The sequence below is a fragment of the Rhinatrema bivittatum genome, chromosome 9 (genome assembly GCF_901001135.1).
Source record: "Rhinatrema bivittatum chromosome 9, aRhiBiv1.1, whole genome shotgun sequence".
Taxonomy (NCBI): Eukaryota; Metazoa; Chordata; class Amphibia; order Gymnophiona; family Rhinatrematidae; genus Rhinatrema; species Rhinatrema bivittatum.
Genome location: NC_042623.1, coordinates 103586988 through 103613270, shown reverse-complemented (window position 1 = coordinate 103613270; position 26283 = coordinate 103586988). Strand labels below are relative to the sequence as shown.

Genomic DNA, 26283 nt, shown 5'->3' with positions numbered 1-26283 from the left:
ATGGATGGATGACAATAGCAGAGGCTTAGCTATTGGTATTGTAGGAATCCGTAGATGTTCAACCAAGCGCTTCAGAATAAAATTACCTCCGGCACCGGAGTCAATGAGGACGAGAGTCTGAAATTCGAGACCTCCGCAGAGCAGAGATATGGGTAATGATAATGGAGGAGCAGGAGAGGTGTGGCCCAGGAGAAGTCCTCCTGCAGATCCCAGGCCCATCAGTTTCCCGGACAAATGGGACAGGTTTGGACTGCATGACCCAATTGGCCATAGTACATGTGCAACTCCATGCGCTTGTGATAACATCTCTCCTTAGAGGTCAAATGGCTTCGGCCTAGTTGCATAGGCTCTTCCTCCTCTAGGGGTGTAGACGGTAAGCTGGAAGCAATAGGCACAGGTTTAGGATGGTTAGCCCCCACTGTAGACTTTCGTGGACTCTTAGACTCTTGAGTACAATTGCGGATATGGCAGTCAATTCTCCCCGCTAGTTCCATCAGGGACTCAAGGGTATCAGGCAAGTCACGAGCCACTAATTCATTCTTTACGCAGAAGTTGAGACCCTCCATGAATATGGCATGTAAGCATCCAGTGTCCCAATGCAGTTCGGATGCTAGAGTCTTAAATTCAATAGCAAAGTCTGTAAGTGGCTTGTTACCTTGCTGAAGTTTGAGCAAGTCGAATCCAGCGATGTTCTGGTGAGCTCGGTAATCAAACACAGACTTAAAAAGTTTTAGAAATCCTGGTAGGTCATTCAGGATAGGATCTTCATGTTCCCATAACGGTGAAGCCCAGGCCAGGGCTCGACCTTCTAGGAACGACAAGATGTAGGTGGTCTTTGAAGCTTCAGTGGGAAAGAGGGTAGGCTGTAATGAAAAATGCATGCTGCATTGATTAACAAACCCTCTGCACATCTTGGCTTCACCCGTAAAGCGGGTAGGTGTGGATAAAGGTACAGTGGTCTTAAGGGTTACCACTGGTGACAGCAATTCCTTCACAGGAGGAGCTGAAGAGTTCAGTTGAGCGTGTAACTGATTGAAGGCAGTAGCTAGGCTCTCCAAAAACTATTGTTGATCCGTGATCTGTTGATCTAGGCCAGGGATGGCCTGCAGGGCTGTGAGCTAAGCCGAGTCCATGGAGTTAGCAATCTGTTGTGTTTGTGGCATTGTGGACCCTTAGTCGCAATGGAGATGACTCCGCCCACGGGGAGGGACCCCGTGAGGAACCACCGCGATAGGCTGAACTCAGATAGCAGACACAGTATGGATAGAGGCTTTATTGTACTGCTTGTAGATAGATGGTAAAGCAGGAAGGTAAGGCACTGATCCCAGAAGTGCCAGTACGTTCAACAGGCTCAGATGTGAAGTCTCACCTAGATGTTTCACGATAGGCGGAGGCCCGCAGTGCGGGTAACGTCGCAGCAGGTGGGTGGAACTGGAGCACCGGATCGTAGAGGTACTCACAGGAATGATGGCGTCTTCCTGATGGTGGAAAGTTGGGACCGAAGGTCCGTGGTGCAGGATATAATGGCTGGTAGGCCCTCGAGGAGTGAGTACCTGATGGTCCGATATCCTGAAATGAAGAAGAGAGAGAAAGACCCCCGAGGTGTGGTTGTCTAGTTAGAGAGGACCCCGAAGGGTAGTTGGAAGCAAGAGACCTCCGAGGAGTGGGTATCTTGAGCTTCTACTGGAGCGAGGCCCTTGGAGTGAAGCAGCATCTAAGCATGCAGCTTAGAGTGGTCAGAGTAGCTTAAACCGAAGTTCATGCTGGTTTGGCAACGCCGAGACCCTCGGGACCAGAGGCAGCCATCTTGCCCAAAGACAGAGAAAGGCGAGAAAAAGAGGTAAGGCAGAGCGGTCGCAGCTGTCTGCAACCGACGGACAGAACATAATGATATTTACAAAATGTTACAACAATAAAATGTATCCGTACATAAAACATAATAGAACTCTTGTTAAAATCAACAAAGTTCTTCACATTTCTGTTTGTTTTATTTGTCCTAAAAAAGGCCATTAAATCTTGCATATCTTATGATATATATATATATATATATATCATCATACTCCAAACCACTACAGATGGTTCAAAATTCAGCTGCCCGTATTCTGACAGGCGCAAGGAAAAGAGACCACATTTCACCCATCCTGAAAGAGCTTCATTGGTTACCCGTATACTTCCGCATCATGTATAAAGCCTTAACTATCACCTATAAAACGATACATCAACTCACCACTCTCGATCTCCAATTCCCTCTCCAAGTACATAATTCCACTAGACCTACCAGAGATGCATATAGAGGTTCCCTCCTGGTTCCCCCAGCGAAAACGACCAAACACATCACCGTAAGAGATCGTGCCACCTCCACAGCTGGCCCTCTACTGTGGAATTCCATTCCTACAGACCTCAGACAGGAGCCCTGCCTCCCAAATTTTAGGAAAAAACTTAAGACTTGGTTATTCAAGCAAGCCTTTCCGGACACAACTCAATGACACAATCCAATAACTCCTAAATCACCTTGCCGTTTGTTTATAACATTTAGTTTGTATACTACATTTAAATTGTATATTGTTTAACCATTTCTATCCTCTTTTCTATTTTTCCTACTCCAAGTTTGGCCACCTTTGTTAAATGTAACTGTACCTTCTGTCTCCACAGTTCTAGTTCTATGTTCTTAAGTTCTAAGTATTTTATTACACCCCCATTCTATGTAAACCAGCAAGATATGTTTTCATGATTGCCGGTATATAAAAAACTCTAAATAAATAAATAAATATATATATATATATATATATATATATCATATAATTTCATATAATGACATGAGGTTGAATAAAGTTACAGCAGAGGTATACACCGAGAACGTTGGTTTTTGAACATTTTGAACATATTTCTCCTATTCTTGAAAGGCTGAAGTGGTTGCCAATTGAATAAAAAATTCACTACAAAATTTATATGACTATATTTAAGTTGTTAAATATTAATTCTTGCCCATGGTCAAATACTTTGTTAAAAATCTACAAACCTTCCCAAGAACTTAGATCATCTCAACGTGGACCTCTTGACGTTCCATCTATATGCCAAGCTCACCTTAGCATTACAAGGGAATCAACCTTTTCAGTTGCTGCACCAACCCTTTGGAACTCCTTACCCATGGAGCTTCGGCATGAATATTATATTAAGAAATGTAGACTTCTTTTAAAAAGCTTTTTGCTGAAGCAGGCTTTTCCTTGATGTTTTCATTAGACTTTCCGACCTTGACTTCCTTTTATAATTATCGTTTCTTTTATTGCTTTTATTTGTATTTTTGTTTTTATGAGTGTCATTTTACTGTAAATCGCTTAGACCATTTTGTGTTAAGCAATTAATAAATTTTAATAAATGAAATGAAATGGAGTGAGGTTCACCCACTAAATAATGAGCTTTGCCATAACCACATGCAAATTTCTGTAATATGGAAGGAAACTAGGCATCATGAAATGTTCACACATCTCCTCGTTTAAATTTTCCTCAGTTTTTTTTCTATAGATCCTGAATTAGTTTGATTAGTGTGGCTTTAACTGGATATTTCCAAAGTATTTGAAGATTGCGCAACTCTTTGAATATCTCACATATAAGAATAAATCTGCATCTATTTACCTCTGGATGACGTTGTAAAGACCCAAACAGGAAATATATTGAGATTTGAACTGAGCCATGAATGACCCATAATTACCTGGTTAAATCACAAATCACTTGGATTTTTCCAAACTGATTTATTTATTTTTATTTATTTAAATCTTTTTCTATACCGTCGTTAAGGTGGGTCCCGTCACAACGGTTTACAGTAAGGCACAAAAAGTAATGCTATTAAAATCTATCAGTTTACACAGGTGCCATAAGGTTCGGTAACTTAGTTTTTAATCAATGTTAGTTGTTAAATGAGGGTGAACACTATCATGTCCAGGTCAATTCTATAGCAGTTTTGAGTCTAGGACTCATTCTATAAATGTAACTTATCCTTTAGTGATGAATTCTATTAAAAACTATACCCTAGTGATTACTGTTTGTGTGGGTGTTTATTGTTTGTACCTTGTACTTCCCTGGTTTGAACCTTGCATTTCCTGGTTTCTATTCTCCCTTCTCTTTTTGAAAGGCTTGTTTTGTTTTCTCTTTGTAGCTTAATTCCAAGGGCATGGAGTTCCATAGTATGGGTCCCGCTAAAGATAACGCCCTTTTTGGGCTGATCTGATTCAACATTGATTATCTGATCCCCTTGGTTTAGATGGCACTTGGATTTAATCTAAACCTGTCCACTTCTCAGTATGCAATATGACGTTTTAAGAAATAGGGCACACTGTAGTTACACAATTTTATTAGCAGTGCAGAAACAGGAGTCATACCATTTCATATTGAAACTTTGTTGAAATATTTTTTGTGGCTTTGCCTTTAATTTTTAAAAGCTGGAGTTCAGACACCACCACCAATCTATCATTTGCCTTTCACCACAACAACTGCAATGGTTTTTGCTCAAAGCACAACATATAAGACCATCAACTTAAAAAGAGATTCTTAAAATAGTACATAAATAATTGTAAAGAACTAAAATCCTTGAAGGTTTTACCATAATCTTCAAACACAAAAATGGTAACTTTCAAACCAGCACGCAGTTGCACTTTGGTTGGCGTTCTTTAGCTGGCACCCAGGGATGCGGCCATTTTATAACATATGTGGAGGAAGGGGGACGCCCAAGCTGGCAGTGATTGCTGGCTGAAACTTTTCCAATTTTAAAGCTTTGGGCCAGCTTGTGGGGGGAAGGGGTACATACATGTGGTAGTGGGTGGGGAAATTGGCAGGGAGGCCTGCAACTTTTTTTTCCTTCTTAGAGACGCTTAGCCGGATATCTTTGAGGTTATCTAGTCACATGAAGCCAGCCAACTTTAGACCTGCTCAGAACCAGGTCTAAAGTTATCCAGCTAACCTAGCTGGATATACTCGATAATCGACTAGGATAGCTGGATATCTCAGCCTCTTCTTTAGAACACCCTCAAAATGTCCCTTTTTTATCCAGCTAAATTCTAGCCGGGTAACTAGTTAGAATTTAGTGAGATAAGGGCTGAATATAGCCAGATATGCCATTTAGACAGATAAATGTTAGATTATGGGGTAGATTTTAAAAGCCCTGAGCGCGTAAATCCTTCCGGATTTACGCGCGCAGGGCACTCGCGCGCCAGCGCACCTATTTTGCATAGGCCGCCGGCGCGCGTAAAGCCCCGGGACGCACGTAAGTCCCGGGGCTTCGTAAAAGGGGCGGGAGAGGGTGTGTCCAGGGCGTGTCCGAAGATGGGGGCGTGTCCTGGGGCGTGCCAGGGATCAGGGGGCTATCCGAGGCGGGTCCGGGGGCATGGCAAGGCTTCGGGGGCGGGCCGGGAGGGCTGTCCCAAGTCCCCCGGCACTGCAGCCTGTGCCGGGGCTGACGAGGCGGCGCGCACAAGTTACGCCTGCTTCAAGCAGGCGTAACTTGTACAACAAAGGTAGGGGGGGCATTTAGGTAGGGCTGGGGGGTGGGTTAGATAGGGGAAGGGAGGGGAAGGTGGGGGATGAGGAAGGAAAGTTCCCTCCGAGGCCGCTCTGATTTCGGAGCGGCCTCGGAGGGAACGGAGGCAGGCTGCGCGGCTCGGCGCGCGCAGGCTGCCAATTTTGCGCAGCCTTGCGCGCGCCGACCCTGGATTTTAAAAGATACGCGTGGCAACGCGCGTATCTTTTAAAATCTGGCTTACTTTTGTTCGCGCCGGTTGTGCAAACAAAAGTAAGCGCGCACGTATTTTTTTAAGATCTACCCCTATCTGTCTAATTGGCTTTTGAAAATGGAACTCAAAAGAGTTCTGGCTAATTAGCAGAGTATATTCAGCAGTGCAGTCACCCTGCTGAATATAGTCTGTCGCACTGCTGAATATACCTGGCTATCTTAGAGTTAGCTGGTTATGTCTAACTGGCTAACTTTAGGACAGCTCTACAGCCCGACTACAGTTAGCTGGTTAAATTCATATAACATATATTTTCTTTGAAATAAATCAGTTAAAAGAGTTTTTGAAAGCAAAACAACAGGTTCTGTATGAAGGAAATGGTAATGAGGTCAATAAAGAATAATGGCTGAATCTTATACAATTGTTATTGTTAGAATATTTTTGGAAATCCCTATCTAATGTTGCACAGAAGCCTCTTGCAAGTATTACCTCTTTGATGTTTTAGTAATGACAAGCACAAAGATGAGATAATATTTCTTGTAATTTATGTCTGTAATTTTATTGAATAACATCAATGTGTTATGTCTGCTATTGTATTTCACTACAAAGTGTTAAATTATCTTTGTAATAAAAAAAAAATAAAAATCAAATATCAGCTCCATCTCTCACTTTCTGGCAACTGAGCTCCACCCCCTCTCTCCCTATATTGCCCAAACCACTTTCTACTACCACATATAGAAATTGAGCTCCACCCTTCTCTCTGGCTGACAGGCTGTACTCTCCAGCTCTGCCTCTTTTTATCTCTGAATAGCCTGGTCTCCTCTACTACTACACAGTACACCTGAGTTCAGCCTGCATTCTCTACTACTGTACATCTCAGATATGCTCTTCCTGCAATTCACATTATTTTACCATCCTTGGATGGGCTTTTACTACTACTATCTATATTTGCTGTATGGATTGCAATAGTCTCCAATCTGCATTACTGATTTGATTCAAATGCATCATTTATTCCAGAAAGGGATTTGTTTTTGAAGAACACTAGATCGTGTGGCAGTGTGTTATTCTTGCTGGAAGGTGTTAGATGATCTCCAAACAATCTAAAAGTCTTGAAAGACTGTAACTGGTTACCAATCAACCACAGAGTCCTTCACAAATCTTTATCATTAATACATAAATCCATCTACGATCTCCTTTATCTCGACCTTGAAATTCCATTAAAACTCCATACTTCTAATAGGCCAATGAGAGAAATATCCAAAGGAACACTACAAGCCCCTCCAACCAAAGCCACGCGACTCATTGCATCCAGGGACCGAGCATTTTCAACAGCAGCCCCAGCTATCTGGAACAACCTCCCTGCTGAACTCAGGTTGGAACCTTGCCTGCTAACTTTTAAAAAAAACTCAAAACGTGGTTGTTCCGCCTAGCCTTCCCAGAACCCTGGGATATACATTAGACTTTATCTACTCACGAACAATTATACGAACAATTATACCTCCCCTCATCTGATTCCTGGACAGCATGGATACCAACTCTAACATGTGGACTAATTCTATTCTGAACTATCTCTAGTCCGGAATTTGTTATTTCTCTTTTCTTTAACTTAACTTTATCTCTTTTCTTCCAGCTACCTAAGCTTCCAAGTTCACGGTCCTCGTTTAATGTAACTTTGTCTCTTCCTTTACCTAATTATTTTTATCCCTGTTCGATGTAAACCGTCCTGATATGGTATTTAACCATGAAGGTCGGTATAGAAAAATGTTAAATAAATAAATAAATAAATAACTTTCCCTCATCAGGAAAGAAACCATAAGAGCCTGGGGTGTCTATTTAACCCACCGATCCCAAATGTGGGCCAAAGTTCTAGCAGCTGATGGAACATGGGGCTTTATTAGCTTTGAGAACCTTATCGGACCCTTCCTCAAGTGTCTTGGGGAGGAATTCTTTTGGTGATCGAATAATAGAAGGACTAGGGGGCATTCCATGAAGTTAGCAAGTAACACATTTAAGACTAATCGAAGAAAATTCTTTTTCACTCAACGCACAATAAAGCTCTGGAATTTGTTGCCAGAGGAGGTGGTTAGTGCAATTAGTGTAGCTGGGTTCAAAAAAGGTTTGGATAAGTTCTTGGAGGAGAAGTCCATTAATGGTTATTAATCAATTATACTTAGGGAATAGCCACTGCTATTAATTGCATCAGTAGCATGGGTTCTTCTTAGTGTTTGGGTAATTGCCAGGTTCTTGTGGCCTGGTTTTGGCCTCTGTTGGAAACAGGATGCTGGGCTTGATGGACCCTTGGTCTGACCCAGCATGGCAATTTCTTATGTTCTTATGAGAAAAAACATCCTATATGCAAGGGATTTGTGAATACCTGGGGTATTGGCGAGCTTTGGCCCCTCTCTAGATACCAGGGATACTCTCATTAACAAATTTAACCCTGTGTGTGTCTGTGAAAAAAACAGTTGCAAAATATATCCACTGATATTTTTTTATTAATAACATTTTAAAGACACATCTGACCTTATGTCTTCCAGTAATCCATGCAAGAAAAAAACAAATATGCACCATCAGAAGAGAAAAAATGTTTTCACTATTTCTTTGCAGCAATTTGATTTCTTCTAAGGAAACCTGCTCTGTTGAGTTAGAAAATTGGTGCAGAAGATGTAATTACTCTGCTTGGTGTCACTGAAAGGCTTATGAGATATGAATCATGCTCTCTAGCTTATTGTAAAAAATGTAATTAAAAATATAAAAGCTGTTCACCACATTTTGATCTATAAATCATATTTTCAATAATGGTGCTGCAACAGTGTATCCTTCTGTAAAATTCCTATAGAAAAAGTCTTAATGAAAGAGTTCAATGCAGTGTATGGTTACTTTGTGGAAATATTTACATAGATGGGGTCTGAGAGTTATAAACTAAAGTGTCAAGCTGCACTTATCAGAAGCATACTAAACAATATGGTGAGCAAGGAATATATTCCCCAGTTGGGTGCACTTCATGAAGCAGATCCTGGAAATATTGTATTACAATCAATTTACAGCAGCCACTGAGCAGCTATTAGAACATACTATACTAAATATTACAGCCTCCTTAGTGATCTCCATTCAGAAAAGACAGAATGAATATAAACAATATAGTTTTATATTAGTTTACAAATATTTTCAATCTAGCAACATTTTATTTATAACTAGACAAAACGCCCATCAAAAATGAAAGGACCTCACAGTTTAGCATGGACAGGACCACTCATACTCTTTCTCTCTCTGTTATCAAACAGGACTCTGTCACCAAACGTTCTCTCTTCCATTTGCTACAAAATGGACACTATCATATTCTTCCTTTTCTCCTGCCCCAGTCAAGACACTGCCCCTTCTCTCTCCCCTGCCAAGTTACTTTCTCCAGTACTGCCTACCAGGGGACCTCCATAACTTCTTCCATAGCTACCTCTGGATGACAGGGCGGCAAAGCATCTGCATCCTGTGAGTGTAATTCCCCCCCAACCAAAGATGCTCCTTTGCTGGTACTGTGACAGATAAGACAAAAACTGGGATTTATTATATAGGACAGACTAAGAAGGCCCAATCGTGTGAATTGAGTGGACAATGGCTAACCTAATGGTTAGACTATTGAACTATTTTGGAATTCTTATGACGAAAATCTTAGTCTCCACCCAGCACTGTGTGACTCTGGACAAGTTACTATGGACTTGATTAATCCCTAGAAGTTTGGGCCTGCACTATCAGCCAACTATTGGGTATCTCTGAATATATATTGCTGTAAAAGGGGATATTCAACTGCTGTTCATTTTGTTTTGAAATACTCAAAAGCTTATTTGGAAGGGCATGTAAAAGATATGTGTCTAATTATATTTTTTCCATAACTGGGTTTCACTCCACTTCCACTGCAAAAGGGTTATTTACCTATTTAGAAGCATATATTTTATTCATTTTCCTGAGCCTCTACCTGAAATATATTTAAGCATATGTAAATGCAAGAAGAATCTCTTTTACCCATATAGCTTCCATTTTTTTTCTATGCTGCACTATTTTCTTTTACTCTATCCAATTCCATGGGAATGAAGTGGAAAAAGGACATATGAAAGAGATGGCAAAAAGTTTGTGAGGAGCCTTAGAAAGAAAAGCAAAAAAAGTTGGTCCCCTTCGCCACAAGCTTATGCTACAATACTGCATTGTGCACTGGCTTCAAGGACAAAGCTAAAGTCAAGAAAGGAATCAGTGCCTGCAGACAGTGACTTTTGCCAGGCACTAGTGGATTACATAAGAACATAAGGCTTGCCACACTGGGACAGACCAAGGGTCCTTCAAGCTCAGTATCCTGTTTCCAACAGTGGCCAAGCCAGGTCACAAGTACCTGGCAGGATCCCAAGGGGTAAGGAGATTCTAAGCTGCTCCCAACTCCACCTTAATAATGGTTAATGGACATTTCCTCCAGGAACTTGTCCAAACTCTTTTTAAACACAGCTACACTAATAGATTTCACCACATTCTCTGACTACGAATTCCAGAGCTTAATTATGCGTTGAGTAAAAAGATATTTTCTCTTATTAGTTTTAAATGTATTACCCAGTAACTTCATTGTGTGTCCCCTGGTCTTTGTACTTTTTGAAAGAATAGACAACTGATGGATATTTACTGGTTCCATTCCAGTCATTATTTAATAAACCTTGATCATATCTCCCCTCTGCTGTCTCTTCTCCAAGCTGAAGAGTCCTAACCTCGTTGCCTTTCCTCATAGAGGAATTGTTCTATCTCCTTTATCATTTTGGTCACCCTTCTCTGTACCTTTTTTTAAATTCTGCTATATCTTGTTTGGGATGTGGTGAGTAGATCTGCCCACAGGTCTCAAGATGTAAAGCAACCCCCACAGATTGTTATCAGGAGGAAAGCAATTGGCAACTGTTTGACTGCAGTGATAACTGTTTCCTTATGAGACCAAAGATGCTGTCTTCCAGCTTTACAATCTGTTGGCATGATGAAAAATCAGTGAGTCTAGATTTTCCCTGAATGAAAATAATAGAGTCTGTGCAGGAAATGTACTTTCCCTTCTGCCTTCAAAATGAGCAAAAGAGAATTGTGGGCTAAGCAGGACCAGCTCTTTGTATAATTTAATTTCTGTTAAGAAGTCTGACTATTTGGCCCAGGATTCCACTGAGAGCTGCAGAAGAAGCAGGCCACAGAACAGAAGCAAGTTGATTGGGGAAAGCAAAGCCAGGAGTAGAGCAATGGGGGACTGGTGTGGAGCTGGAGAGCTGGACCGTGAAAGAGATAGAAAGAGGAAGGGAGTCAATGTTTAACCTGGATTGTTCAAAGTCACAGTGGAAAGGAGTTCCAGTGAGTCAGCTCCCAGGGAGGAAAATCTTTGCAGCTGGTTTTCCCCAGATGGAAATCCTGCTGGATCCTACCAGAGGGTGGTCTGAGCTTTTAGGGGACACAGCTCAAAGATAAAAATAGTAAACTGACTGCTGTGAATTGGAGGTAACGGGAAAGGATGGAATTGCTCCCAGCTCTTTAGGAGACCGATTCCTATTTGCATCATCCCAGACTGGTAGCCTATGGCAGACAGAAATGCTGCGTAACCTTGAAATACTGGAGATTTCAGGAAAATTTAGTGGACACAAGCAAGAGAAATGGTCTTGACAATTCAGCTTTAGAAGCATCCAAACAATTTTAATTTGTTCAGCACAGCAAGAATTGTTCTGAATCCTGGGAAAGCCCCAACATCAATGCTTAAAGTTTGACATGGTACTAAGTTCATAACTGGATTACAGTCCTAGATAGCAAAGATTATTAAGCACAGTCTTTTGGGTGTATCTTTTCTGTGTTTTATTAGAAGTGCCCAATTATTGTTTTTTTTCCTCCTAGTTAATTTTTTCTTACTTTATTATTGAGACCAATTCCCAAATTGTTCTTATGAGTTATGTTTATGTCTTGCTTTTATTTTTCCTAATATTTCATTAAGTTAAAGTTTATTGTTATATCCAAACGTATTTTTCTGACTCCAATGTTAAGAACATAAGAACATAAGAAAATGCCATACTGGGTCAGACCAAGGGTCCATCAAGCCCAGCATCCTGTTTCCAACAGTGGCCAATCCAGGCCATAAGAACCTGGCAAGTACCCAAACACTAAGTCTATTCCATGTTACCATTGCTAATGGCAGTGGCTATTCTCTAAGTGAACTTAATAGCAGGTAATGGACTTCTCCTCCAAGAACTTATCCAATCCTTTTTTAAACACAGCTATATTAACTGCACTAACCACATCCTCTGGCAACAAATTCCAGAGTTTAATTGTGCGTTGAGTAAAAAAGAACTTTCTCCGATTAGTTTTAAATGTGCTACATGCTAACTTCATGGAGTGCCCCCTAGTATTTCTACTATCCGAAAGAGTAAATAACTGATTCACATCTACCCGTTCTAGACCTCTCATGATTTTAAAGACCTCTATCATATCCCCCCTCAGTCGTCTCTTCTCCAAGCTGAAAAGTCCTAACCTGTTTAGTCTTTCCTCATAGGGGAGTTGTTCCATTCCCCTTATCATTTTGGTAGCCCTTCTCTGTACCTTCTCCATCGCATTTATATCTTTTTTGAGATGCGGTGACCAGAATTGTACACAGTATTCAAGGTGCGGTCTAACCATGGAGTGATACAGAGGGATTATGACATTTTCCGTTTTATTCACCATTCCCTTTCTAATAATTCTCAACATTCTGTTTGCTTTTTTGACTGCCGCAGCACACTGTACTGACAATTTCAATGTGTTATCCACTATGACACCTAGATCTCTTTCTTGGGTTGTAGCACCTAATATGGAACCCAACATTGTGTAATTATAGCATGGGTTATTTTTCCCTATATACATCACCTTGCACTTATCCACATTAAATTTCATCTGCCATTTGGATGCCCAATTTTCCAGTCTCACAAGGTCTTCCTGCAATTTATCACAATCTGCTTGTGATTTAACTACTCTGAACAATTTTGTGTCATCTGCAAATTTGATTATCTCACTCGTGGTATTTCTTTCCAGATCATTTATAAATATATTGAAAAGTAAGGGTCCCAATACAGATCCCTGAGGCACTCCACTGTCCACTCCCTTCCACTGAGAAAATTGCCCATTTAATCCTACTCTCTGTTTCCTGTCTTTTAGCCAGTTTGCAATCCACGAAAGGACATCGCCACCTATCCCATGACTTTTTACTTTTCCTAGAAGCCTCTCATGAGGAACTTTGTCAAACGCCTTCTGAAAATCCAAGTACACTACATCTACCGGTTCACCTTTATCCACATGTTTATTAACTCCTTCAAAAAAGTGAAGCAGATTTGTGAGGCAAGACTTGCCCTGGGTAAAGCCATGCTGACTTTGTTCCATTAAACCATGTCTTTCTATATGTTCTGTGATTTTGATGTTTAGAACACTTTCCACTATTTTTCCTGGCACTGAAGTCAGGCTAACCTGTCTGTAGTTTCCCGGATCGCCCCTGGAGCCCTTTTTAAATATTGGGGTTATATTTGCTATCCTCCAGTCTTCAGGTACAATGGATGATTTTAATGATAAGTTACAAATTTTTACTAATAGGTCTGAAATTTCATTTTTTAGTTCCTTCAGAACTCTGGGGTGTGTACCATCCGGTCCAGGTGATTTACTACTCTTCAGTTTGTCAATCAGGCCTACCACATCTTCTAGGTTCACCGTGATTTGATTCAGTCCATCTGAATCATTACCCATGAAAACCTTCTCCATTACGGGTACCTCCCCAACATCCTCTTCAGTAAACACCGAAGCAAAGAAATCATTTAATCTTTCCGCGATGGCCTTATCTTCTCTAAGTGCCCCTTTAACCCCTCGATCATCTAACGGTCCAACTGACTCCCTCACAGGCTTTCTGCTTCGGATATTTTTTAAAAAGTTTTTACTGTGAGTTTTTGCCTCTACAGCCAACTTCTTTTCAAATTCTCTCTTAGCCTGTCTTATCAATGTCTTACATTTAACTTGCCAATGTTTATGCTTTATCCTATTTTCTTCTGTTGGATCCTTCTTCCAATTTTTGAATGAAGATCTTTTGGCTAAAATAGCTTCTTTCACCTCCCCTTTTAACCATGCCGGTAATCGTTTTGCCTTCTTTCCACTTTTCTTAATGTGTGGAATACATCTGGACTGTGCTTCTAGAATGGTATTTTTTAACAATGACCACGCCTCTTGGACATTTTTTACTTTTGTAGCTGCTCCTTTCAGTTTTTTTCTAACAATTTTTCTCATTTTATCAAAGTTTCCCTTTTGAAAGTTTAGCACGAGAGCCTTGAATTTGCACACTGTTCCTTTTCCAGTCATTAAATCAAATTTGATCATATTATGATCACTATTGCCAAGCGGCCCCACCAGCGTTACCTCTCTCACCAAGTCCTGTGCTCCACTGAGAATTAGATCTAAAATTGCTCCCTCTCTCTTCGGTTCCTGAACCAATTGCTCCATAAAGCTATCATTTATTCCATCCAGGAACGTTATCTCTCTAGCGTGACCCAATGATACATTTACCCAGTCTATATTGGGGTAATTGAAGTCTCCCATTATTACCGCACTACCAATTTGGTTAGCTTCCCTAATTTCTCTTAGCATTTCACTGTCCATCTCACCATCTTGACCAGGTGGACGGTAGTATACCCCTATCACTATAGTCTTCCCTGACACACAAGGGATTTCTACCCATAAAGATTCAATTTTGTATTTAGTCTCATGCAGGATGTTTATTTTGTTGGACTCTATGCCATCCCGGACATAAAGCGCCACACCTCCTCCCGAGTGCTCCTCTCTGTCATTGCGATATAATTTGTACCCCGGTATAGCACTGTCCCATTGGTTATCCTCTTTCCACCATGTCTCTGAGATGGTGGAAAGCATATTTCCACCAGCATATTTCACCAGCATATTTCCACCAGCATATTTCACATAACTTGTTATCTTATTTACTGTTATTTTTCATGGATGTTTACTGTTAGTTACTTATTTATTTCTATTTATTTCTATTTTATTTATGTATTTTTTTGTTATCTATTTATTATCACTTCTTAATTGTTAACATTATTATTTATATTTCCCTGTTATTTGGATTAACCATGTTCATTGTAAGCCTCTAACTTGAAGCGATATTTACTGTTCATTGTAAACCGGGGTGATATGTATATTATACAGGAACCTCCGGTATATAAATCCGTTAAATAAATAAATAAATGCCAATTAAGTCTATGTCATCATTTACTGCTATACATTCTAATTCTCCCATCTTATTTCTTAGACTTCTGGCATTAGCATACAAACATTTCAAAGTTTGTTTTTTGTTTGTATTTTCATTCTGCTTTTTAATTGATAGGGATAAGTTAGAATTTTTTTAGCTCAGGTGAGTTTTTAGTTACAGGCACTTGGATTACTTTTCTAATTATTGGGACCTCACTGCCTTAATTCTAATGCATCATTAGTATCCTTTAAAGATACCTCTCCGAACCATGCGCTGCTGAGTGACTGTCGGCTTTCCCCTTTGTTCTAGTTTAAAAGCTGCTCCATCTCTTTTTTACTTGGGCAATACCATAGGTCCATCCAGGGATAACTACTGGGCACCCTAAGCTGGTACAGAATGGGTGTAGAGGCATTGTCTATCCCTAATTAATCTCAAAATCACTGGGTTTCTAATTTAAAGTGTGGTCCAGTGGGTTTCTTATGAGCCAATTTATCCAGTGGCGTAGCAAAGGTCTCCGGTGCCCGGAACCAATGCATTTGTGTGCTCTCTAGCGCCCCTCCCACATACAATCTTTCTTGTGCTAATGCTTAAGGTCACAGAAAATCAGTGGCGTCTCTAGATAGAAGAATTGGGGGGGAGGGGGAGCCAACATGACATTTCCACATCACACCCACCTCCATAGCATGTCCCCCTGCTTTAAAACTGGCTATAAAATAAAGTCTAAATAAGAAAGTCCAAAGGGTCTTCTGCGTAATTTTAAAAAGCTGGCCAGTTTCACTCTTCTAGTAAAACTACTATTAAAATTATCTGATAGCTTCATTCAACTAATTCTATATGGCTATGAGAGTGAAGTCTGGAAAATATATAGGAAGGAAAACAATGTCAATATAAATCCACTCTTCCAGTTCTCTAACATCCTGTGCATCCACAGAAATTCACCCAACAATGGAGCTTGGATGTTTCCCTTACAGCTCATCATACAAAAATATATTTTCAAATTCTGGTGTCACTTCACAGTAATGGATGTGAAAAAACAAAAACAAGACCCATGCCTTGGAAAGTAAATTTATTGAACACAGTAATGCCTGGCTCCGGCCGAGTTTCACCTTTTCGGCTGCATCAGGGGCTACAAATGTGTTCACTTCACAGTAATAGCAGCACAAATACCTTCCACTGCCAGATATGTAGTGAACTAACACAAAACCCCGCAAAAAAACCACTCAAAATCTATACAGAAAACCTATTGTAACGTAACAGTAGTAACACCAAGGACTCAAACAACAAGAACCCTACCTGTGAAAAAGCAAGGGTAAATATTACACTGGGTCCCAGAATACCAATACACCACCTACTGGGGAAACTAAACAAATCAGATTGCTATAGATCCCTACACAGATACTGCATACTAGCAGAATCTCTCATCATGGTCACATGCATAGAGCAGAGACAGACCCTAACCAAATACAGAATAAAGAATCACAAATTAGGCAAAAATTGAAATGGAAACCCCAAGAAGCCAGATTCTGTGTGTAACAATGGAAAAACAGAACCACCATTCCTCATAAAACAAATAAAATCAAGAAACATAAAGCATAAATTATAATAGTAAAACCATAGTAATAAAAAAATATTTTAAAACAACTGATTATTGCTGTAATATCTGAAAATTGTAAATAAAATTTATTAAAAAAATTCATATACATTTTTTAAAATTTTCCCAAGCATCAATAAAATATTTCAAAACAGCACATATATCAAAGACGACCCAATAAGTGAAACTAATAAGGATTTTAAAAAGCCCCTGCTATCCATACCCGGGAGCTCTTGATTTCCAGTCACCCTGAGATTGTTGAGGATTAGGAGGTTAGAGGAGCTCACAAACACTATCCTTTCTCTCTCACACATATTCATGTCCATTCTCTCTCACATATACACTGTCACATACACAATACATGTTCTTATACCCATCACAGCCTCTCTCTCTCTCACAGACACAGACACACTCTGAGGCCTGAAACCTGGTCTTGGCACCAACTCCTAGGCCCAGATCTGAAGCTTGGTGCTGAGGCATGAATCTGGCACTGAAGTCTAGACCAAAAGCCTGGTTCAGGCACTGAGGCCCAGGCCCAGTCTGCTCCTGGCTAGGCCCAGACCTGTGGCCAAGTCTGGCATTTGGGCCCAACTGTGAGGTTTGGTCCAGGTGCCAAGGTCTGTGTCTGGTCCTGGCCCGGGTCCTAGGCCCAGCCCTGAGACCTGATCCTGGTATCAAGGCCTACATCCAGGCCTGGCACCAGGGTCCAGTCCTGATCCCTAATGCCAGGGCCCGGTGCTAAGGTCTGGTCACAGTGCCAAGGCTTAGGCTCAGCAATGGTGCCTGGCCTTGCTGCAGCATCAAGTCCTAGGTACAGCCATGAGGCTTGGGCTCAGCCTTGGGACCTGGTTCTAGTGCTGGGGCCCCAGCCCTGAAGCCTGGCATTGATGACAAGGTCGAGGCCCAGAATTTGGATCCAGCCCAAGGCCAGGTTCCAGCCCTGAGATCTTACCTAGAGTTCCTAGGATTAATACTCTCAAAACGACTTCATTCACGCTTAAACATGCAGACATTCGCAAGTTTGCTTCAATTCCTTCTGTATTTCACAATACTGAACCCAAAAACAGGCCCTATGAAAGGAGCAAAGGCAGTATAAGCCTGTTCTCCTGTGTGTCTGGTCTCTCTCTCTCTCCACGTGCTAAAACTCTCACCAGATAATGGGGGATGGTAATTTGCATACACTTCAGCATGGAATTCCCATCAGCCCTAGCTTTAGCAGGACTGATGTAGGAAACTGACAATCAAAATCTGCAGCCCTGCTCCTCCTTCTCTGCTCACTCTACTTCAGTCCTGCCTATCTCTTGTGTAAAGGGGTATTAAAAAAATATTAATAATAAATAAGTTTTAAAGTTACCTGAGTCCTGAGCTTGTCGGTGGCTTGGAGTGGGAGCTGTGCTGGCCTCCTGCTGTGGGACCCTCTGGCAGCAACCGCAAGTTAAACTGTGATTTTCAGTAAGAGTTTAGCAGCGCTGCTCGGTGTTCCGAATAGCATGGAACATGAAAGGATGAAACTGTTGCCTAGGGAACCAGGAGGGCTTGGGCGCTATGAGCTCAGTGACATCATCAGAGAGGGGACACAGTCATTTTTCTTCAAAACTGTGCCAGTTTAGAATTTAGAAAAAAAAAAAAAGAAGCCTGTGAGATTGCATGAGAGCAGTAGCACATCTCTGTGTCTCGTCACTAGGGCTTAAAAAGTTGCAAAAACACAATTATATGGACAAGGGCAGTGGGGAAACAAGAGAATGAGTGAATGTATGTCTGAAATATAATTTTTAATGTAAGTTCCAGTCAAGGTAAGAAAAATGTGAGACAGTTTATAAGTGGCTGACCCAGGAAATTTTTGTCAGCTGAGATAGGCTGTTGTATGTATGAACGCAGAGACTTTGTAAAAGAATATCCTAAGAAGGAGAAAACACATTGGGGCAGATTTTCAAAGGGTTACGCGTGTAAGATATGCATGTAACCCCCGAAAAGCTGCCCCTGTGCGCGCCGAGCCTATCTTGCATACGCTTGGCGGCGCGCGCACAAGCCCCAGGACGCGCGTATGTCCCTGGGCTTCGAAAAAGGGGCGGGAAGGGGCGGGTCTGGGGGCATGGCGGAGGTTCGGGGGCAGTCCGGGGGGCGGTCCCGAGTCCTCTGGCACAGTGGCCTGTGCCAGGGGATGACGAGCCAGTGTACGCAATTTACGCCTGCCTTGGGCAGGCGTAACTTCGAAAATAAAAGGGGGGATTTAGTTAGGATTTAGTTAGGGGGATTTAGCTGGGGGGTGAGCTAGATAGGGGAAGGGAGGGGAAGGTGGGGGGGATCACAAAAAAGTTCCCTCCAATTTCCCTCCGATTTCGGAGCAGCCTTGGAGGGAACAGGGAAAACCATCGGGGCTCCCCTTGGGCTCGGCGCGCGCAAGGTGTACAAGTGCGCACCCCCTTGCGCATGCCGACCCCGGATTTTAAAACATGCACGCGGCTGCGCTCGCATGTTATAAAATCAGGCATAGATTTGTTTGTGCCAGGTTGCGCGAACAAATCTACGCCCGCGCATACATTTAAAAATCTGGCCTATTGTTTCCTAGTAGCCTGAAGAAAAAAAAATGTACTACAAAGATATGACAGCTTGCTAAGGAGTTAAGCTTATTTATAAGTTAACCCAAATGAAATCCTATTAGCAAGGCTGAATTCTACATGACAAGGAGTTATACAGTGTGGACAAAAGGAACCTTTATTTTATTTATTTGTCAAGTTTTCTATACCGTCGTTCAGACATGCCATCACAACGGTTTACAATATTTTATAAAAGACATCCATAAATAAAATAAAAGCGCAGCAAGAGACAGTATTGTGGAACTGAGATGTTATAATAGAGAATACTTCAAATTGAGTAAATAAACACCAGAGACAGTAGAATATGGTAAGCTTGTTGAGTGAGTACAAGAAACTACAATTAGGGACCTGCCTTTGTCCATAGATAGGCCAATTGTAATTATCATTTATTTCTTTATTTAGCTAGCCTCAGTCAACAATAAGATGTCGTGGACACATTCACCTAGAAAACCCACTGATTCATAGCTTGCGGAAGATGCTCAGTCGCAGGGAGGTAGTCTCTCTTTTTATGTTATTTATAGTATAGCATAGTAGCTAAAGAAGAAGACAACAAAAGAGACATCGACTGAAAGGAAAAAGAAGAAGATAGGAAAGAAGAAGAAACAGCAACCAGATAAGTGTGTGCACACACCATCACTATACAGAAAGAAGAAAAAAAATATAAAGAATAGAATAAAGACAAATAGATATTAAAGAGATAGTAAAGGACATAATTGGAAAAGACTGAAAGAAAAGAAAAGAAAGTAAAGAAAGAAACGCATGTGCTATACTTACTAAGATAAACTCTAAAGGTCCTGTTTACCTAAAAAAATATACAGAAAGCACAAAGACTCATTTTCTTATATAGTTTAATATATTGGTAATATTTAAAGAATAGAAGGCTTATTGAAAAAGATAAATAGAAAACATTGTACTTATCTGATGTTTTCTCATCAGTAGTTGATAGATAACCAGTTCTAGAAAAAAACAAAGAGAAGAAGTTAAGTATTAGAAATTGCATGTGTGATTTAAGTGTAATAAAAATAATACACATTGGATAGAATATCTGGTATAGTAAATGTATTTGTCTTAATCCATTCCCTTACCCTTTCTTTATCCCCGCTCTCCCTCTAATTGGAGAGGGGGGCTTCTGGAAGTGATCCCCTAGTGTGTAACATCAGAGAACCCCAAGTGTAACACTCAGCTAGAGACACCTAACCCAAAGCGGAAGGGATCCCATCTCACTAGGGTGGTTTACACTTGTAACTGGATGGCGAGAAGAAGACAAAAACACCTCTCATAGATGATTCCTTACCTTCCCTGAGGCTTCTAAGTTCCCCAGAGTTTTTTTGTTCCTGCCAGCACTGATAACACAATTCTGTTGGGGTTTTTTTCTGAGCCTGTCACTGCCTGCATGTAAAGAGACTTGTCACACATCTCCAAAGTCTCCTCCAATCTAAGCCACAATATCTCCTTCCCCACAGGCAGGCACATACCCAGTGAGGAAGTGAAAACATGCCACATCCAAGCAATGTTTTCTTACAGCCCCAGAACTCAGGTCAGTAAAAAAAATAATTCTTTACCCTATTTTATATTTGAACCCCTGGTTATACTATCTTAATTAGAATCTAGACTACTAGTATGATGTACTACTGCTAATACTACTTCTGTACTATGATAGACTAGTACTATACGAGTATATATAAGTATGATAGTAGAATAGATTCTAGATAAGATAGTACAAACACACAATGATATGAATATTGAATGAATACTATTTTCTTTGCTGCAGCTTTTGAAATATTGTTATATTAGTTATATCTTTCATTTTAACTGTGTCTTTTGTCTTACTGTTTTTTTGTCTTTCTTTTTTTTTTTGAACAGAAGAAAAGATGAGCAGCAGGCCTGCCACCAACACTGGCACCCAGCAAACTGTGACTGCCAGCAGCTTCTCCCCACCCCCCAGGACAATCTAGGCATTAGTCCTAGACTCCAGGCAGTGCTGAATTGTCTTGCAGGATCAGCTGCAGTGGACTGAAATGGTCTGCTGCAACTGTTCCAGCAGCTGATCCAGCCTGCCAATTCCCGTTTAGATAGCCCTAAGCTGAAGATGCAGGGTATTAAGACCACTCTATTGCACATTTTAAGTGTGATAGAGTAGATCTCCAATGCCCTTGCAACTCAGCTCCAGGTCCAAAAGATCCAGAGTGACCAGGACCAATGCCTTAATTGCCCTAGAGCTCCCCTCCCTTCCCCCTATTATGTGCCCCCCTCCCACCCCATTAGAGAGTGGGTGCAGTGTCCTATCACTTACGGCTTCCCAATACATTAAGAATTCATAATGTATTCCACATTTCTCTACTCAAACCTGTGATTCTTTCCAAGTTCCATCGAAAGCCACCTGAATCACCTGAGATAACTGCAGCAGTAGAGACTATTTACCAAGTCCATCACCACCAGTGGGAGTATTTACTATCTTGGGAGGGATGTGGTCCTGAGGACAATACATGGGAACTGGTCAGCAACATTTTGGACAAGGCTCTCCTGCACCAGTTTCATCTGGATCATCCTGGTAAACTCGGACCTCTGAGGAGGGGACGTAAGAGGGGGGTACTGTTGCGATCCCGGTCTCGGGTCCCTCGACCGAGCCCTTACCTCCTTTGGGCCACCCGGCAGACCACAGCATTCCCCGACGCTCTCCAGGCCTTGACAGGCCTTCTCCTCGGCGGCGTCCCCACGAGGTAGTCGCCACCGAGCTCCTCTCGATAGCCCCGCCCCTTAGGCACGCACACAAGAGAGACAAATTTAAAGGGACCTTGGCAGGAAACCTCGGCCGGTCCCCGGGATGACGTCAGACGCTGGCAGGGTATTTGAAACCAGCTCCTGCCTCAGAACATCGCCTTTCAACGAGGTTCGCTCCCTGGAGTCATCTAGTTGCAGTTCCAGCCTTTGTTCCTGTTCCAGCCTTTGTTCCTGATCCTTCGGCCTGACTTCCTGGTTCCTGACTTCGGTACGTCTTTTGAAGTTCCTGTCTGCTGCCAGCCCTGACCTTTGGACTGTCCACTCATCCTGCTTCTCTGTCTCTTCTGCAACACCCGGATTCCACATTGGACTTTACTCTCCGGGAGACCGCACCTAAATCTAAGTGGCTCGGGTCCTCACGGGCTCCTCCCAGGGAGACCTCGGGCTTCCAGTGGTAAAGCTCCTGGTTGGTCTCCTGGCTCTGTTCCGCCTCCCGGTCACTACATCTTCTGCAGAATTATCTTCAGCATTTCTTCACCATCCACAGGCCGGCCCAAGGGTCCACAAACCATAACAGTCTATTGTGGAAAAAGAGCCTGAAGATATTATTCTCGTCCATGAGAAAAGCGAAAGAGACCAGAAGTGCTCTTCTTCTAACAATCTCAGTTTCTTGAGACATTTCAAGGATGACCTGAGACATCCAGTGAAGGTAATTGCATTGGCGCATCGACACCACTCTCAGATGCTTGGGGTAAATAATAGGCCTTCGTTATCACTGGCATTGCTGTATCTGGCATCTTTAACAACTGGGAAACATATGTTTTGAAAAGATCCAGCGGGGAAATCAAATTTATCACTGGAAGGTTCAATATTCTTAAGTTATGGGATATCAGAGTATTTTTTACTTTTTCCAGTTTTTTAAAATTATTTACCTGCTCAGATTGAACCAGGTTTTGTTGTATTTTTTCAGTAGCAGATAGATGTGACTCCATGGCATCTACTTTAAGATTAAAGGAGGAAATCAAATTAGCATTTGCCATTACCTGATTCTTAGAATCAAGAGTACCGTATTTTTCGGACTATAAGGCGCACACAAAAACCTACGATTTTCTCAGAAATCGGAAGTGCGCCTTATAATCCGGTGCGCCTTATATATGAATTTTTCTGCTGCCACTCCTTTTATATTGTCTTTTTTTCTGTTTCTTTTCTCTCTATCTTCTTCCCTCAAACAGACAGGTTCTCATTCTCACATGCATTTCTCTCTCTCACACACACACAGGCTCTCACTGTCACATGCTGTGTCTCATACAATCATTCATACACTCAGTCTCTCACTCCCACATGCTGTCTTGCTCAAGCACAGGCTCTCACTCACCTCTAGGCCTCCTCTTCGCGGGTCGCCGCAGGATGGGCTCTGCAGTGGCCCTGCTAACGGGCCTCTTCTTCTTCTCGGGCCGCTGCGACTTGAGATTCGCAGCGGTCCATAAAAGCAAATGCTGCTCCACGTCTGCACGCGCTGATGCTTCCCCTCCTTCCTGCCCTCGCGGCTCCGGCAACGTTTACTTCCGGGGACGCACAGACAGGAAGGAGGAGGAGCATCAGCGCATTTAAACGCAATTTTTTCTTGGCGGCCGCCCACCCCTCGCTACGCCACTGCTGCGCCTTATAATCCGGTGCGGCTTATATATGAACCAGGACGCATCAGCAGGCGCTTTTTGATAATGCGCCTTATAATCCGGTGCGCCTTATAGTCCGAAAAATACGGTAACTTGGGACAGTGTAGTAATTGAGGACTCTAAATATTTTAAAGCAGTCCATATTCTATCAAGTGTTATTACTGAGGGACGCTATAAAATAGTTCCAGAATCCTGAACAATTAGATAGGCATCTCCTGCACCGGACGTTGTGCCTAAGCCAGTCTCCATTCCTCCTGTGGGTGAAAAAACATCCATGGGACCCGCTGCTCCAAGGAAGCCCTAACCCGCACTGCCTCCACGCCTTCCAGGCAAAGCACCATCTGCGGCTTGTATCACCTGGGTCCCCATTGAAACTTCCTGCCATTGTTCTGCTTCTGTATCTCTTCGACATATTTCAGAGGATGTGACAGGATCACCAGTATGTTCATGGTAGGGTGGAGAAGGCGAGTTCAGAGCGCCGGGACTCAATGAAATGTCGTTGGTCAAAAGGGACGATGTTCGCTCCCCCACCGGCCCCGCTGCAACCAATAATCCCAGCGTTGCTGTCGGAGTAGCTGTAAGAAAGCCCTCAATATGAGGTTGAGATGATTCCAGAGAGGGAGAGCTCGATGTAATCCCTCTCAATCAAGCCTTCCTTTTAATATGAGGCATTTTGAAGAGGGGAAAACAGAGAAAAAAGGTAAATGAATTGAGAGCCCTCTAACAGCGTTCCTCACTCGGCGGCCATCTTGGGGTCCTCCCACAATTACATACTTATTAATCCTTCCTTATACAACCCTGTGAATCCACTGGCTGCAGTAGTGAAAAACCAGCTCTAAAAATCCAATCCATTTCCTGTAGCACTATAGCACAATGCAAACTGAATTAGGACTGCAGTTATAATTAATTGTACTGAGATCAATTGGCTAGTGGGCCAAGCCAGAGAGATACACAGTGAAACAATCTTATACTAAGGCCAAAGGTATAGTAATAATAATAAATTTTTGTCTTTACCAAGACATTCAAATGACCAAAGAGCAAAGAGCTGTTGTCTCTTCAATTTTCACAAAGGAAAGGAGTAGACTATCACCCGAGCCACATTAGTATGACAGGCAGACTGCTACTGAGTCAAAAAAGATGGGGTAAAACAAGAAACAACCAGTTGATTGGCTGAATCAAAAACACTTGCACTAATCACCAAGAATGGGCAGGGCATGGGTGGGACATGGGCGATCTTGGATTTTAACCTGAAATCTGTGTGTAAGTATGGGCGGGGCATGGGTGGGATATAGGCGATCTTGGATTTTAACCTGAAATCTGCATGTAAGTATTTATGCGCATCCATATAAAAGTGTGTGCACACACATACACGTGGCCAGGATATTTTATACCATGCATGCATGTACATGCATATGTTACACAGTGAATACTCCTCCTTTTTTCTCAAGTTAACGATTATTTCAAAATGAATGCATTGCATTGCATCTCCCACACCACGACAACGCAATGTATACGCTCGCAGCTTAATGACTTAAAATGCAACTAAGAACATCCTAATAACCACGGAGAGTAAACCCGATATCAGGGAAGTTCCTGAGGCAGCTTTGGACGCGAAACGTGATCACGTCGAACTGTACTCTGTTACCACCTAAAGGAAAGTATCTTGAACTTACCTCTTTAAGAGCAAAATGATAAGAGGACTTTAATAGCTTGCTTTGAAATAGCATATTTTATATATACCAAATCTCTTGAAAAATACAAAAAGGAAAAAAATGTTGATACAGGTGTAGGAAAGACCTATGATTAAAGATGATCCCTCAAGCGGCTTAAGCAAAGAGCAGAGATGCTCAAAAAAAACGCGGGATGATATGAAGGTCTATAAACTATCGCACCCGATGCATACATAATGGGTTCTCGCTTTGAAAATTGAAAATTTTGAAATAACTAAATAACTGATTGTTGATGTGGTATCTACATTCACGCATATGTTATATCATGGAAGCTTCTCTGGATGCAAGCTAGCATATGCGTGCAGATGTGACCCCGTGAGTCAGTATTAAAGTAACTGTCACAATGTACAAAATAGCAGGGCCCCTTTCATAAAATAAACCGTGATTGGCGAATTAAAAAAATGCATTTGCTGAACTTGCTTTTTCTTATGCTGCTGCTGAGTTCTTGACCTAATTGTTTCTTTACCCTTATAACCACTAACCAAGCAATTTGACAGTTGGCTCAACATCCCCTCACAAACACCACCTTATCATTTTGGCATCACAAACCTGTTACTAAGGAGACAGTCAATGCACATGCCAAACCTTATCTCTAGCTAACAAACTCCCCAATATGACACTTTTTAACCTAAATTGTAACCTTTACTGTTTCTGCGTGGAAACTCCCATATCTCAAAGCATCAGTTACTGCACGATTACAATATTTTCGCGCAGTAACACAAAATACGGACTTTCCATGAAATTTCAGGTATTTGTTCTTCTTTTTCCAAATCCCCCGAAATGAGATGAAATAGACAGTTTTGTCATGATTGTCTATTTTGTAAAAAATGACTGCCCATCCCTAGAAATTAAACAGAATTACATTTCCAGAAAATCTTTAACTCCTCCCTCCTTATAGCTTCTCTCCTTAAATAACAGTTTCTTCTTTCAGCAACATAGGGTTTCTGGTTACTTTGTTTCTTCTCACTCTTTTGCACAAGCTAGCC

At 41.7% G+C, this 26283-nt stretch overlaps 1 long non-coding RNA gene across 2 annotated transcripts in view; it reads left to right on the top strand.

Moving 5' to 3' along the window:
• Positions 1-18216: 18216 nt before the first annotated feature.
• Positions 18217-26283, top strand: part of LOC115098486 — a 30663-nt gene continuing 22596 nt past the window's right edge. Inside the window, exons 1-3 of one of the 2 annotated variants that reach the window (XR_003858531.1) lie at positions 18217-18350; positions 19573-19787; positions 20634-20707. This is a non-coding gene — a long non-coding RNA (uncharacterized LOC115098486). Of the gene's footprint in view, positions 18367-19572; positions 19788-20633; positions 20708-26283 lie in introns of both variants that reach the window. The other variant, XR_003858532.1, reaches the window with a different exon arrangement.